The sequence below is a fragment of the Triticum aestivum genome, chromosome 4B (assembly GCF_018294505.1).
Source record: "Triticum aestivum cultivar Chinese Spring chromosome 4B, IWGSC CS RefSeq v2.1, whole genome shotgun sequence".
Classification (NCBI taxonomy): domain Eukaryota; kingdom Viridiplantae; phylum Streptophyta; class Magnoliopsida; order Poales; family Poaceae; genus Triticum; species Triticum aestivum.
Genome location: NC_057804.1, coordinates 539589082 through 539604548, shown reverse-complemented (window position 1 = coordinate 539604548; position 15467 = coordinate 539589082).

Below are 15467 nucleotides of genomic sequence, written 5' to 3'. Positions count from 1 at the left end.
ACTATAACCCTCAAGTACCCTTGGATACCCAGTGTAGTGAATCCCATAGCTCGCAGTGCCTTTCAAGTAGCGCATAACTCTCTCAAGCGCACGCCAATGATCATCTCCCAGTTTTGACACAAACCGACTCATCTTGCTCACAACAAAAGAGATGTCAAGCCTCGTGGCACTCGCCAAATACATAAGCGAGCCAACAATCTAAGGATACCTCAGTTGATCTCTAGCAATTTGTCGATTCTTTCGAAGCAACACACTAGCATCATATGGAGTTGCAGAAGGTGTGCAGTCGCTTTACCCAAAGCGACTCAAGATCTTTTCCACATAATGAGACTGAAGCAGTGTGATCCCACCATTCTCATCTCTCAACAACTTGATGTTCAAGATAACATCAGCTACTCCTAGATCCTTCATCTCAAAACAGCGAGATAATAAATCTTTAACCTCCTTGATTAGATCAAGTTTGGTTCCAAAGATCAGTATGTCATCGACATACAGACAAAGAATAACTCCTTTGCCCCACCATGGTGATAGTACACACATTTGTCACCATCATTTACTACAAAGCCAGCAGCAGTTAATGTTCTTTCGAACTTCTCATGCCACTCCTTAGGAGCTTGTTTAAGGCCATATAAAGACTTTAATAACTTGCACACCTTTCCTTCCTGACCAGGTACTACAAAACCATCTGGCTGATCCATGTAAATTTCCTCCTTCAACTCTCCATTGAGGAAAGTCGTCTTAACGTCCATTTGATGAATGAGAAGACCATGTGAGGCAGCCAGTGATAGTAGCACCTGAATTGTGGTTAGTCTAGCCACGGGTGAGTAAGTATCAAAGAAGTCTTCACCTTCTTTCTGGGTATAACCCTTAGCCACAAGTTGTGCCTTGTACTTTTCAATCGTACCATCAGGTCTAAGCTTCTTCTTGAATACCCACTTACATCCTACAGATTTACACCCATAAGGATGGTCAGTGATCTCCCAGGTTCCGTTAGCTAAGATGGAATCCATCTTGCTACGAACAGTTTCCTTCCAGTAGTCAGCATCAGGAGATGCATAGGCTTCTGAAATAGTCATGGGTGTGTCATCCACAAGGTACACAATGAAATCATCACCAAAGGACTTTGCAGTCCTCTGTCTCTTACTCCTTACAGGAGTTTCATTGTCACCCTCAACAGGATTCTCAACGTGTTCCATCACAATGGTGGGTTGTCACGCCCAATATGCGACCCTATCCAAAAGGAACTCGAAGGTCCCACTAAGGATAGACCCGCATATTGAAACGCTTTTGCAAGGTGGATATCATTACATCAACATTACATAATAGATAGGGATACATACAAGAGGCATACAATGCCACACGAATACAACATCATCATACATAAGAGCATCATTCGGCTACGGATGAAACACAAACAAGAACTCAAGCGACATCCACCCTGCTAGCCCAGGCTGCCGACCTGGAACCTATCCCTGATCGAAGAAGAAGCAGAAGTAGAACTCCAAACAAGCAAATATTGCCCTCGCGTCAAGATCATCGCATAACTTGTACCTGCAACTGTTGTTGTAGTAATCTGTGAGCCACGAGGACTCAACAATCCCATTATCATGGGTATCGAGACTAGCAAAGCTTAAAGGGGAAGGAAGGGGTAAAGTGGTGAGGTTGCAGCAGTGACTAAGCAAGATATGGTGGCTAACAAACGCAAATAAGAGCGGGAAGAGAGCAAATGGAATGGTCGTCAACTAGTAATGATCAAGAAGTGATCCTGAACTCCTGCTTACGTCAAACATAACCCAAAGACCGTGATCACTTCCCGGACTCCACCGAAAAGAGACCATCACGGCTACACACACGGTTGATGCATTTTAATTCGGATCTGGTGTCAAGTTATCTACAACCGGACATTAACAAATTCCCATCTGCCTATAACCGCAGGCACGGCTTTCGAAAGATTATACCCTGCAGGGGTGTCCCAACTTAGCCCATGATAAGCTCCCGCGATCAACGAAGGATATACCTTCTCCCAGGAAGACCCGATCAGACTCGGAATCCCGGTTTACAAGACATTCCGACAATGGTAAAACAAGACCAGCAAGACCGCCCGATGCGCGGACAATCCCGATAGGAGCTGCACATATCTCGTTCTCAGGGCAACACCGGATGAACACTACGTACAACTAAAACCAGACCTCGAGTTTCCCCGAGGTGGCGCTGCAAGTGGCTCTGGTTCGGACCAATACTTAGACAAGCACTGGCCCGGGGGGCTAAAATAAAGATGACCCTCGGGTTAATTACTCCCAAGGGAAATGTAGGTGGTGGTGAGGCAAATGGTAAAACCAATGTTGGGCCTTGCTGGAGGAGTTTTATTCAAAGCGAACTGTCAAGGGGGTCCCATAAATCACCCGACCGCGTAAGGAACGCAAAATCCGGGAACATAACACTGGTATGACGGAAACTAGGGCGGCAAGAGTGGAACAAAACACCAGGCATAAGACCGAGCCTTCCACCCTTTACCAAGTATATAGATGCATTAATAATATTAGAGATATTGTGATATCCCAACATAATCCTGTCCACCATGAAGAAAACTTCAACTTCACCTGCAACTAACAACGCTATAAGAGGGGCTGAGCAAAGCGGTAACATAGCCAATCAATGGTTTGCTAGGAAGGGTGTCAAAGGTTAGAGGTTCATGGCAATTTGGAAGGCTTGAAGAGAAAAAGATAGGTAAGGCAGCATAGCGATAGAACGAAGCAACTAGCATAGCAATGATAGTAGTGAGATCCAGGCTAGCGGTCATCTTGCATGAAATCCCGCAAGGAAGAAGAACGAGTCCATGAAGAAGATGAAGCCACGAAGACGAACCAAGCATAGACGAACAAATCCTCACGATCGCAACGAAACGGGAACTATCGAGAAGAAGCACACAACATAGTAAACACACCACACATGAACATGACATGATGCACAACAAGCATGATGCATGACAAAGCTACATGAAGCTACTCATGGCAAGAGATGATGCAAACAAGAGCAACACATCAAAGCAAGTTTAAATGAGGCCGGAAACAACATATAACAATTCCGGTAAGTCCTCATATGCATATTTCGAAATTGGTCCAGATCTGAGTAAACATTATGTTCAAGTTGTTAAACAGCAAGTTAAGATGCATCAAGATGATCTACACGAAATTCTAGTCAAGTTACATATAAAGTTCATTTAGTTCGGAGCTACGACCTAGAAGATATGAGCAACACAAGTTAAACATGGCATTGATGCAAAATGCACCCAAACATCAAGCAAACACCTCAAAACATGGATTCAACATGATAATATGAAACTACATGCAATTCTAAGCAAGTTTCATATAGAGCACACTCAAAACGGAGCAACGGTTCAACACACACATGAAACAAGTTTAAAGGACAAGCTGTCCAAAACAACAACTAGGCATATTGCAAGTATCAAAACAATATACTACAGTACCCCAACATGAGAACAAAAGGCATGGATATGATGTACAGGTAAAGCATAACAAAACATGAATACTGAGCTATCTCTAGAAATCACTAGAACATGCTCAAACACACATGGCAAGATTGCAAATGATAACAATTCAGACTTTGCAGAAAATAACATCAGGTTGCAATGTTTAGAGCTATCAAACAACATGTTACAGGAACTTATCATGGCAAACAAAGGCATAGCATGATACTACTAAATGCATAGAACAAAAGTCCCTTACTGACCATGAGCCAAAAAGGATCAGAAAACATGATGGCACCCATGTAAACATAGCAAGTTATATTACAGATTCATACATGACAGAAACAGAATTATGAAGGCACGTTTGTGAGCTTGTACCACTCACCACAGAGCAATACATGGCATGGCAAGGCAACCAACAGTAATAAGACATATTTATGAAGCTAAGAATGGCAAGAGCAAGATCATAGGGTGCATGGATCACTAGCAACAATCATGGAAACAACTGAACTTAATGTTAACAGGCTGACAGCAATATTATATAGCAACTTTGGAGCAAGATTAAAACAAGCTACAGCAAGCTATAATTGCAACTAGGGGCATGGATGGATAGAGCATAACATGTAGAACAAAACACCCATAGTGAACATCTCCAGATTATGCATAGAATGACTTGTAGAAGCAGGTTTACATAGCATCACGAAATAACAGATTCAGCCTAGCAAAACAGTAACAGCGAGTACCCTACTTAACAAGCTCGATTCACTCACCACAAGTCATTGCATGACAAGATAAGCATAGCATCAGCAAGAAGACATGTTTATGGATCTAACCAAGGCAAGAACAAGTTCATAGCATGCAAGGATCAACTACAACAACCTTCGCAAAATTGAATAACATGTAAACAATCTGCCAGGAAACATTTTGTAGCAAAAGTAGAGCACGAAAATGACATGCTATACTACTCCATAATTGCAACCAGGGGAATCAATGGATAGAAAATAACCATATGTTCAAAACATCCTTACTGAAGTATCTCAAAATATGCATGGATCTCTCTGTAGCATCATGTTTACATGGCATCAAAATAATAGCAGAACAGGGACTAAAATCAGCAACATCACGAAGCCTAGTTTACATGCTTGTGCTAGTCACCACAGAGATCACAAAAATACATGGCATAAACCCCTGTAAAGATGGCATGGCATAGATCAAAAGACATGTAGTCATCAACCTCATAGGATGCACACATCAAACATGGCAAAAATGACAAATGAGCATGTTCTGTTAACAGACAGCAAACAACATCATGAAGCACTCTTGCAACGATGATTCAGGCATCAAGATGACCTCAAATGAACATGATGCAATGGAATGAAATGAAGTACTCGTTGAGACGAACAATTTGACATATTACATGCACGAAACGGAGCAGTATGCATGGAGTTATTATGCGATGAACAAGACTCTAGAATGCAAAAATATTAGGGACTTGGTGGAAATTGCACCTCGGGGAAAAATGGACGGGGTGGTACGGGATGGAGAGATCCGGGGCTCGGGGCGTGTTTGGATGGTGGGATGGGTGGATCTGATCCACCCATCGATGGATCCGGCCGGAGGAGCTCCGGCGAGCTATTCCGGTGAGGCAACGACGGCGGGGCCGGCCGGACTGGGCGGAGGAGGCCGGGGGCGGCGCAGCGCCGGCCGGCGAATGCGGCTCCGGCGATGGCGGTTGGAGGCGCGACGACCTCGGGGCAGCGGCGGCGAGGCGAAGGGCGGCGGAGGCGCGCAGGGCCGGTCGCCGGCGGAGGCGGCGGGGACGAGGCTCGGGGCGGCGCGGCCGGGCGCGGCGGCGCCGGGCGCGCGCGGCATCTCACCGGCGGGAGGCGGCGCGGCGAGGCGCTCGGGACGGCGGGCGAGGATGGGCCCGGCGGCGCGGCGGCGAGGGCGCTCGCCGGCGGCGGGCGCGGGGCGGCGCGCGGGGGTAGCGCCCGCGGGTCGCAGCGGCGGGGAGATGGGCCCGCGGGGGCCGTCTGCGGGCCGAGCGGGCCGCGGGCGGCGGGCGGCGGCGGCTGCCACGTGGTGGCGCGCCACTGGCTGCGGGCGGCGGCGCGGGGACGGGCAGACACGTCCGGTGAAGGTGGACATGTCCGGCGGCGCGAGGAAGAGGAAGGAGCTAGGGTTTGGACGAAAATTTCGGGGAGAGAGGCCTTTTCATAGGTAGAGGGACCTAGGAGAGTCCAAATGGGGCACGGTTTTTGGCCACGCGATCGTGATCGAACGACCGAGAGCATGGAGGGGAGTTTGCTGGGTTTTGGGCCAGTTTGGAAGGGGTGTTGGGCTGCAAAGAGAAGGAGGGTTTCGGGCTACGCGGTTAACCGTTGGAGTATCAAACGAACTCCAAATGGCACGAAACTTGACAGGTGGTCTACCGGTGCTATACCAAGGCCGCTTGGCAAACCTCGGGCCATTCCGAGAAAGTTTAACACCCGCTCACAACAGGAGTCAAAAGGGGAACGCTGGAGGGCATAGGAGCGCCGGATTGCAAAACAGACAACGGGGAAAAGGCTCGGATGCATGAGACGAACACGTATGTGATGCAATGCAATGCACATGATGACACAATGCGAATGATGACATGGCAAAATACAACACGTAAGCAAATGACATGGCAACAAAGGTGAATAACTGGCAGACACCTGGCGCATCGAATCTGGGGCGTTACATGGGTTCAGGAATTACAGCGAATTCCTCACTAGATGGAGTAGGTATCTCCTGATTTGATGAACTCGACATATCCTTCATAGGAAATATGTCCTCAAAGAAAGTTGCATCATTAGACTCCATAATCGTACCAAAATGCATGTCAGATACCTCAGATTTTATTATCAAAAACCTATAGCCAATGCTATGAAAAGCATAGCCCGGAAGAACACAATCCACGGTTTTTGGTCCAAGCTTGCGCTTCTTGGGAATTGGTATATTGACTTTCGCCTTTTCCTTTCCCATTCCTCAAATGGAGTCATGGTCTTATGCTTTGTGGGAACTCAGTTTAGGACATGACATGCAATCATCAGCGCCTCCCCCCACCATTCCTTGGAAAGACCCAATGTGTCTAACATGGCGTTAACCAGATCAGTTAGAGTTTGGTTCTTTCTTCGGCCACCCCATTAGACCGAGTTGAGTAGGGAGGCGTCCTCTAATAACCCACAAGTGTAGGGGATCGCAACAGCTTTCGAGGGTGAAGTACAACCCAAATTTATTGATTCGACACAAGGCGAGCCAAAGAATATTCTTGAGTATTAGCAGTTGAGTTGTCAATTCAACCACACCTGGATAACTTAGTATCTGCAGCAAAGTGTTTAGTAGCAAAAGTGGTATGATAATAAAGGTAATAGTAGCAACAGTAAAGATAAATGTTTTTGGGTTTTTGTAGTAGTTGTAACAGTAGCAACGGAAAAGTAAATAGGCGAAGAACAATATATGAAAAGCTCGTAGGTAATGGATCAGTGATGGATAATTATACCAGATGCGATTCCTCGTGCAATAGTTATATCATAGGGTGATATAGAACTAGCTCCAATTCATCAATGTAATGTAGGCATGTATTCCGTAAATAGTCATATGTGCTTATGGAAAAGAACTTGTATGACGTATTTTGTCCTACCCTCCCATGGCAGCGGGGTCCTAGCGGAAACTAAGGGATATTAAGGCCTCCTTTTAATAGAGAACCGGATCAAAGCATTAACACATAGTGAATACATGAACTCCTCAAACTACGGTCATCACCGAGAAATATCCCGATTATTGTCACTTCGGGGTTGTCGGATCATAACACATAATAGGTGACTATAGACTTGCAAGATAGGATCAAGAACACACATATATTTGTGAAAACATAATAGGTTCAGATCTGAAATCATGGCACTCGGGCCCTAGTAACAAGCATTAAGCATAGCAAAGTCATAGCAACATCAATCTCAAAACATAGTGGATACTAGGGATCAAACCCTAACAAAACTAACTTGATTACATGGTAAATCTCATCCAACCCATCACCGTCCAGCAAGCCTACGATGGAATTACTCACGCACGGCGGTGAGCATCATGAAATTGGTGATGGAGGATGGTTGACAACGACGGCAATGAATCCCCCTCTCTGGAGCCTCGAACGGACTCAGATCAGCCCTCCCGAGAGAGATTAGGGCTTGGTGGCGGCTCCGTGTCGTAAAATGCGATGAAACTTTCTCTCTGATTTTTTTCTCCGCGAGACGGAAGAGATAGAGTTGGAGTTGAGGTCGGTGGAGGTCCAGGGGGCCCACGAGATAGGAGGCCGCGCCCTAGGGGGCGCCCCCTTGTCTCGTGGACAGGCTGTGGGCCCCCTGGCATTAATTTTTTCGCCAAAAATTCTTATTAATTCCAAAAAGTGCCTCCATGGATTTCCAGGACATTCCGAGAACTTTTCTTTTCTACACATAAAACAACATCATGGCAGTTCTGCTGAAAACAGCGTTAGTCCGGGTTAGTTTCATTCAAATCATGCAAGTTAGAGTCCAAAACAAGGGCAAAAGTGTTTGGAAAAGTAGATACGTTGGAGACGTATCAACTCCCCCAAACTTAAATCTTTTCTTGTCCTCAAGCAATTCAGTTGATAAACTGAAAGTGATAAAGAAAAACTTTTACAAACTATGTTTGCTCTTGTTGTTGTAAACATGAAAAGCCAGCATTCAAGTTTCAGCAAATATTATGAACTAACCATACTCACAATAATACTTAGCTCTCACAATCACTCATATCAATAGCATAATCAGCTAGCGAGCCATAATAATAAAACTCGGATGACAACACTTTCTCAAAATAATTATAACATGATATAACAAAATGGTATCTCGCTAGCCCTTTCTGAGACCGCAAAACATAAAGGGACAATTCCATTTCTCCCCCTAACTTGAGCCCACACCTGGCATTTGCCCCTAAATTTCGAGTATGCTCAAAAATACCCCTCTTCCATTAAGTGTCCTTATAGAAATGCCCCTCCGTACAACTTCCGTCTGGTCAAAGGCATTTGACCGTCTCTGAGACATTTTTCAGACATTTTTGCCCCTTCTGACAGATGGGACCACATGTTGTTGTTTCTTTATTATGTAAAACGTTAATTACGAGATTATTTGAAGGGGGGCCCACTGGTTAGCATCTAAAATACTAACTACTCTATATTGGTTAAGAACTAGTAATTGTGTTTAGCCCTAATTTAACCTCACATGGGCACATCCGGCGAGTGTGCAGCATGCCGACGACGCACCAGATGGCACGGGATCACGCAAGGAGTGGGGGGGGGTTCAAGAGCGCTTGAGCTCAATGGGGCTGCGGCGGACTAGTCAAGCACGATAGTAGGATGCGGGACCTTCACAGACCACCACAACTGCAATCTCCGGCGGCGGCGAGCAGCGGCGCTAGGTGGGGTGGCACTATGTTGCTCGAGCAGGCTCTAGAAAGAGGGCAAAATGGCCAAGGGATCACCAAGAACTCGAGGACATGCGCAGACGGGGAAGGGGGAGCATAGCCGAGGAGATCAGGGCGCGGCGGAGCACCACCGGTGGCGGTGAAGATGAACACCATGGTGTTGATTTGTGGCACCTCCATTCAATTCATTCAGAGGTAACACTCTATAGGTAGAGGCGAACTTAACAGGTGTGTTCTATGAGCTTCGAGTTGACTCTGGCCGTGAACTACGCCGGCGACGCACGTATGGACGGACAAGGGAGGACTGAGCCTAGGTGGTTGCGTGGACTTACGGCACAGAACAAGCGCGCACGAGCAGGAGACAATGTGGTGAAGGTTGCTGCAGCGCCCTTCTGCTGCCCGCTGCTACTGCTTGCTGGCGGTGAGCTACTGCGGTTGTGTCCAGAGAAAGAGAGAGGGGAGGAGGGAGATAGGGAGAGTTTTTTTCTCATTTTGGGTCCCACATGTAAGTTGCAGAGAGAGTTTTTATTTTTATTTTTTTGGGTTGGGCACAATATGTAAATGACAAATGGAGGTAGGGGCAAGAACTTCCAAGAATTTTTTCAAAGACGGTCAAAGGCCCTTGACCAGACGGAAACGGCTTGGAGGGGCATTTTTATAAGAACACTTGACGGAAGAGGGGTATTTTTTAGCATACTTGAAATTTAGGGGCAAATGCCAGGTGTGGGCTCAAGTTAGGGGGAGAAATGGAATTGTCCCAAACATAAATGCAGAGCACCTTTAAAGATCAAGGACTGACTAAACATTGTAATTCATGGTAAAAGAGATCCAGTCAAGTCATACCCAATGTAAACCAATAATAATGAATGCAAATGATAGTGTGCTCTCAAGCGGGTGCTTTTAATCAGAAGGGTGATGACTCAACATAAAAGTAAATAGATAGGCCCTTCACAGAGGGAAGCAGGGATATGCAGAGGTGCCAGAGCTCGATTTTAAAATAGAGATTGAATAACATTTTGAGCGGCATACTTTTGCTGTCAACGCAACACCTATGAGATGGCTGTATCTTTCATACTACATGCATTATAGGCAGTTCCCAAACAGAATGGTAAAGGTTTATACTCCCCCAACCACCAACAAGCATCAATCCATGGCTTGCTCGAAACAACGAGTGCCTCCAACATACAACATGTTGGAAATATGCCCTTGAGGCAATAATAAAATGGTTATTATTATATTTCTTTGTTCATGGTAATAGTCTATTATTCATGCTACAATTGTGTTATCTGGAAATCGTAATACATGTGTGAATACATAGACCACAACGTGTCCCTAGTGAGCCTCTAGTTGACTAGCTCGATGATAAACAGATAGTCATGGTTTCCTGACTATGGGCATTGGATGTCATTGATAACGGGATCACATCATTAGGAGAATGATGTGATGGACAAGACCCAATCCTAAGCATAGCTCAAAGATCGTGTAGTTCATTTAGCTAGAGCTTTTCCAAATGTCAAGTATCATTTCCTTAGACCATGAGATTGTGCAACTCCCGGATACCGTAGAGTGCTTTGGGTGTGCCAAACGTCACAACGTAACTGGGTGACTATAAAGGTGCACTACGGGTATCTCCGAAAGTGTCTGTTGGGTTGGCACAAATCGAGACTGGGATTTGTCACTCCATATGACGGAGCGGTATCTCTGGGCCCACTCGGTAATGCATCATCATAATGAGCTCAATGTGACCAAGTGTCTGGTCACGGGATCATGCATTGTTGTACGAGTAAAGTGACTTGCCGGTAACGAGATTAAACGAGGTATTGGGATACCAACGATCGAGTCTCGGGCAAGTAATGTACCGACTGACAAAGGAATTGTATACGGGGTTGCTTAAATCCTCGACATCGTGGTTCATCCGATGAGATCATCGAGGAGCATGTGGGATCCAACATGGGTATCCAGATCCCGCTGTTGGTTATTGACCGGAGAGGCGTCTCGGTCATGTCTGCATGTCTCCCGAACCTGTAGGGTCTACACACTTAAGGTTCGGTGATGCTAGGGTTGTAGAGATATGAGTATGCAGTAAATTGAAAGTTGTTCGGAGTCCCGGATGAGATCCCGGAAGTCATGAGGAGTTCCGGAATGGTCCGAAGGTAAAGAATTATATATAGGAAGTCAGGTTTCGGCCATCGGGAAAGTTTCGGGGGTCACCGGTATTGTACCGGGACCACCGGAAGGGTCCCGGGTGTCCACCGGGTGGGGCCACCTATCCTGGAGGGCCCCATGGGCTGAAGTGGGAGGGGAACCAGCCCCTGGTGGGCTGGTGCGCGCCCCCTTGCCCCCCCCTACGCCTAGGGTTGGGGAACCCTAGGGGTGGGGGCACCTCCACCTGGCTTGGGAGGCAAGCCACCCCCCTGGACGCCCCCCCCTAGGAGATCCCATCTCCTAGGGCCGGCGCCACCTCCTAGGGGGCCTATATAAAGAGGGGGGAGGGAGGGCAGCCGCACCCTTGCACTTGGCGCCTCCCTTCCCCCTTGCTACACCTCTCCCTCCCGCAGACGCTTGGCAAAGCCTTGCCGGCATCCCTGCTGCATCCACCACCACGCCGTCGTGCTGCTGGACCTTCATCAACCTCTCCTTCCCCCTTGCTGGATCAAGAAGGAGGAGATATCACGCTGACCGTACGTGTGTTGAACGCGGAGGTGCCGTCCGTTCGGCGCTAGGATCTCCGGTGATTTGGATCACGACGAGTACGACTCCCTCAACCCCGTTCTCTTGAACGCTTCCGCTCGATCTACAAGGGTATGTAGATGCACTCCTCTCTCTCATTGCTAGATGAACTCATAGATTGATCTTGGTGAAACCGTAGGAAATTTTTTGTTTTCTGCAACGTTTCCCAACAGTGGCATCATGAGCTAGGTCTATGTGTAGTTCTCTTTGCGCGAGTAGAACACAAATTTGTTGTGGGCGTAGATGTTGTCAACTTTCTTGCCACTACTAGTCTTATTTTGCTTCAGCGGTATTGTGGGATGAAGCGGCCCGAACCGACCTTACACGTACGCTTACGTGAGACAGGTTCCACCGACTGACATGCACTAGTTGCATAAGGTGGCTAGCGGGTGTCTGTCTCTCCCACTTTAGTTGGAGCGGATTCGATGAAAAGGGTCCTTATGAAGGGTAAATAGAAGTTGACAAATCACGTTGTGGCTTTTACGTAGGTAAGAAAACGTTCTTGCTAGAACCCTATTGCAGCCACGTAAAACATGCAACAACAATTAGAGGACGTCTAACTTGTTTTTGCAGCATATGATTTGTGATATGATATGGCCAAAAGTTGTGATGAATGATGAATGATATATTGTGATGTATGAGATCATGTTCTTGTAATAGGAATCACGACTTGCATGTCGATGAGTATGACAACCGGCAGGAGCCATAGGAGTTGTCTTAATTATTGTATGACCTGCGTGTCAATGATTTAACGCCATGTAATTACTTTACTTTATTGCTAAACCGTTAGCCATAGTAGTAGAAGTAATAGTTGGCGAGCAACTTCATGGAGACACGATGATGGAGATCATGATGATGGAGATCATGGTGTCATGCCGGTGATGAAGATGATCATGGAGCCCCGAAGATGGAGATCAAAGGAGCTATATGATATTGGCCATATCATGTCACTGTTTAATTGCATGTGATGTTTATTATGTTTATGCATCTTGTTTACTTAGAACGACGGTAGTAAATAAGATGATCCCTCATAATAATTTCAAGAAAGTGTTCACCCTAACTGTGCATCGTTGCGAAAGTTCGTCATTTCGAAGCACCACATGATGATCGGGTGTGATAGATTCTAGTGTTCACATACAATGGGTGTAAGACAGATTTACACATGCAAAATCACTTAGGTTAACTTGACGAGCCTAGCATGTACAGACATGGCCTCAGAACACAAGAGAACGAAAGGTTGAACATGAGTCGTATGGAAGATACGATCAACATGGATATGTTCACCGATGATGACTAGTCCGTCTCACGTGATGATCGGGCACGGCCTAGTCGACTCGGATCATGTATCACTTAGATGACTAGAGGGATGTCTAATCTGAGTGGGAGTTCATTAAATAATTTGATTAGATGAACTTAATTATCATGAGCTTAGTCTAAAATCTTTACAATATGTCCTGTAGATCAAATGGCCCATGTTACCCTCAACTTCAACGCGTTCCTAGAGAAAACCAAGCTGAAAGATGATGGCAGCAACTATATGGACTGGGTCCGGAACATGAGGATCATCGTCATAGCTGCCAAGAAAGATTATGTCCTAGAAGCACCGCTAGGTGAAGCACCCATCCCAGAGAACCAAGACGTTATGAACGCTTGGCAGTCTCATGCTGCTGATTACTCCCTCGTTCAGTGCGGCATGCTTTACAGCTTAGAACAGGGGCTCCAAAAACATTTTGAGCAACACAGAGCATATGAGATGTTCAAAGAGCTGAAAATGGTTTTCCAAGCTCATGCCCGGGTCGAGAGATATGATGTCTCTGACAAGTTCTTCAGCTGTAAGATGGAGGAAAATGGTTCTGTCAGTGGGCACATACTCAAGATGTCTGGGTTGCACAACCGCCTGACTCAGCTGGGAGTTAATCTCCCGGATGATGCGGTTATTGACAGAATCTTCCAGGCGCTTCCACCGAGCTACAAGAGCTTTGTGATGAACTTCAATATGCAGGGGATGGAAAAGACCATTCCTGAGGTATATTCAATGCTGAAATCAGCGGAGGTAGAGATCAAGAAAGAACATCAAGTGTTGATGGTGAATAAAACCACTAAGTTCAAGAAAGGCAAGGGTAAGAAGAACTTCAATAAGGACGGCAAGGGAGTTGCCGCGCCCGGTAAGCCAGTTGCCGGGAAGAAGTCAAAGAATGGACCCAAGCCTGAAATAGAGTGCTTTTATTGCAAGGGAAGTGGTCACTGGAAGCGGAACTGGCCCAAGTACTTAGTGGACAAGAAGGCCGGCAACACTAAAGGTATATGTGATATACATGTAATTGATGTGTACCTTACCAGTGCTCGTAGTAGCTCCTGGGTATTTGATACCGGTGCCGTTGCTCATATTTGTAACTCAAAGCAGGAGCTGCGGAATAAACGGAGACTGGCGAAGGACGAGGTGACGATGCGCGTCGGGAATGGTTCCAAGGTCGATGTGATCGTCGTCGGCACGCTACCTCTACATTTACCTACGAGATTAGTTTTAAACCTCAATAATTGTTATTTAGTGCCAAGTTTGAGCATGAACATTGTATCTGGATCTCGTTTAATACGAGATGGCTACTCATTTAAATCCAAGAATAGTGGTTGTTCTATTTATATGAGAGATATGTTTTATGGTCATGCCCCGATGGTCAATGGTTTATTCTTAATGAATCTCGAACGTGATGTTACACATATTCATAGTGTGAATACCAAAAAATGTAAAGTTGATAACGATAGTCCCACATACTTGTGGCACTGCCGCCTTGGTCACATTGGTGTCAAGCGCATGAGAAAGCTCCATGTTGATGGACTTTTAGAGTCTCTCGATTATGAATCATTTGACACATGCGAACCATGCCTCATGGGCAAAATGACCAAGACTCCGTTCTCCGGAACAATGGAGCGAGCAACCAACTTATTGGAAATCATACATACTGATGTGTGCGGTCCAATGAGCGTTGAGGCTCGCGGAGGATATCGTTATGTTCTCACTCTCACTGACGACTTGAGTAGATATGGGTATGTCTACTTGATGAAACACAAGTCTAAGACCTTTGAAAAGTTCAAGGAATTTCAGAATGACGTAGAGGATCACCGTGAGAGAAAGATAAAGTTCCTACGATCAGATCATGGAGGAGAATATTTAAGTCACGAATTTGGTACGCACTTAAGGAAATGCGGAATCGTTTCACAACTCACGCTCCCTAGAACACCTCAGCGTAACGGTGTGTCCGAACGTCGTAATCACACTCTATTGGATATGGTGTGGTCTATGATGTCTCTTACCGACTTACCGCTATCATTTTGGGGATACGCTCTAGAGACAGCTACATTCACTTTAAATAGGGCACCGTCTAAATCCGTTGAGACGACACCGTATGAATTATGGTTTGGGAAGAAACCTAAGCTGTCGTTTCTAAAAGTTTGGGGATGCGATGCTTATGTCAAGAAACTTCAACCTGAAAAGCTCGAACCCAAGTCGGAAAAATGCGTCTTCATAGGATACCCCAAGGAAACCATTGGGTATACCTTCTACCTCAGATCCGAAGGCAAGATCTTTGTTGCCAAGAACGGCTCCTTTCTGGAGAAAGAGTTTCTCTCGAGAGAAGTAAGTGGGAGGTGTCGGTGTCAAAACCGGCAGATCTCGGGTAGGGGGTCCCGAACTGTGCGTCTAGGCGGATGGTAACAGGAGACAAGGGACACGATGTTTTACCCACGTTCAGGCCGTCTTGATGGAGGTAAAACCCTACGTCCTGCTTGA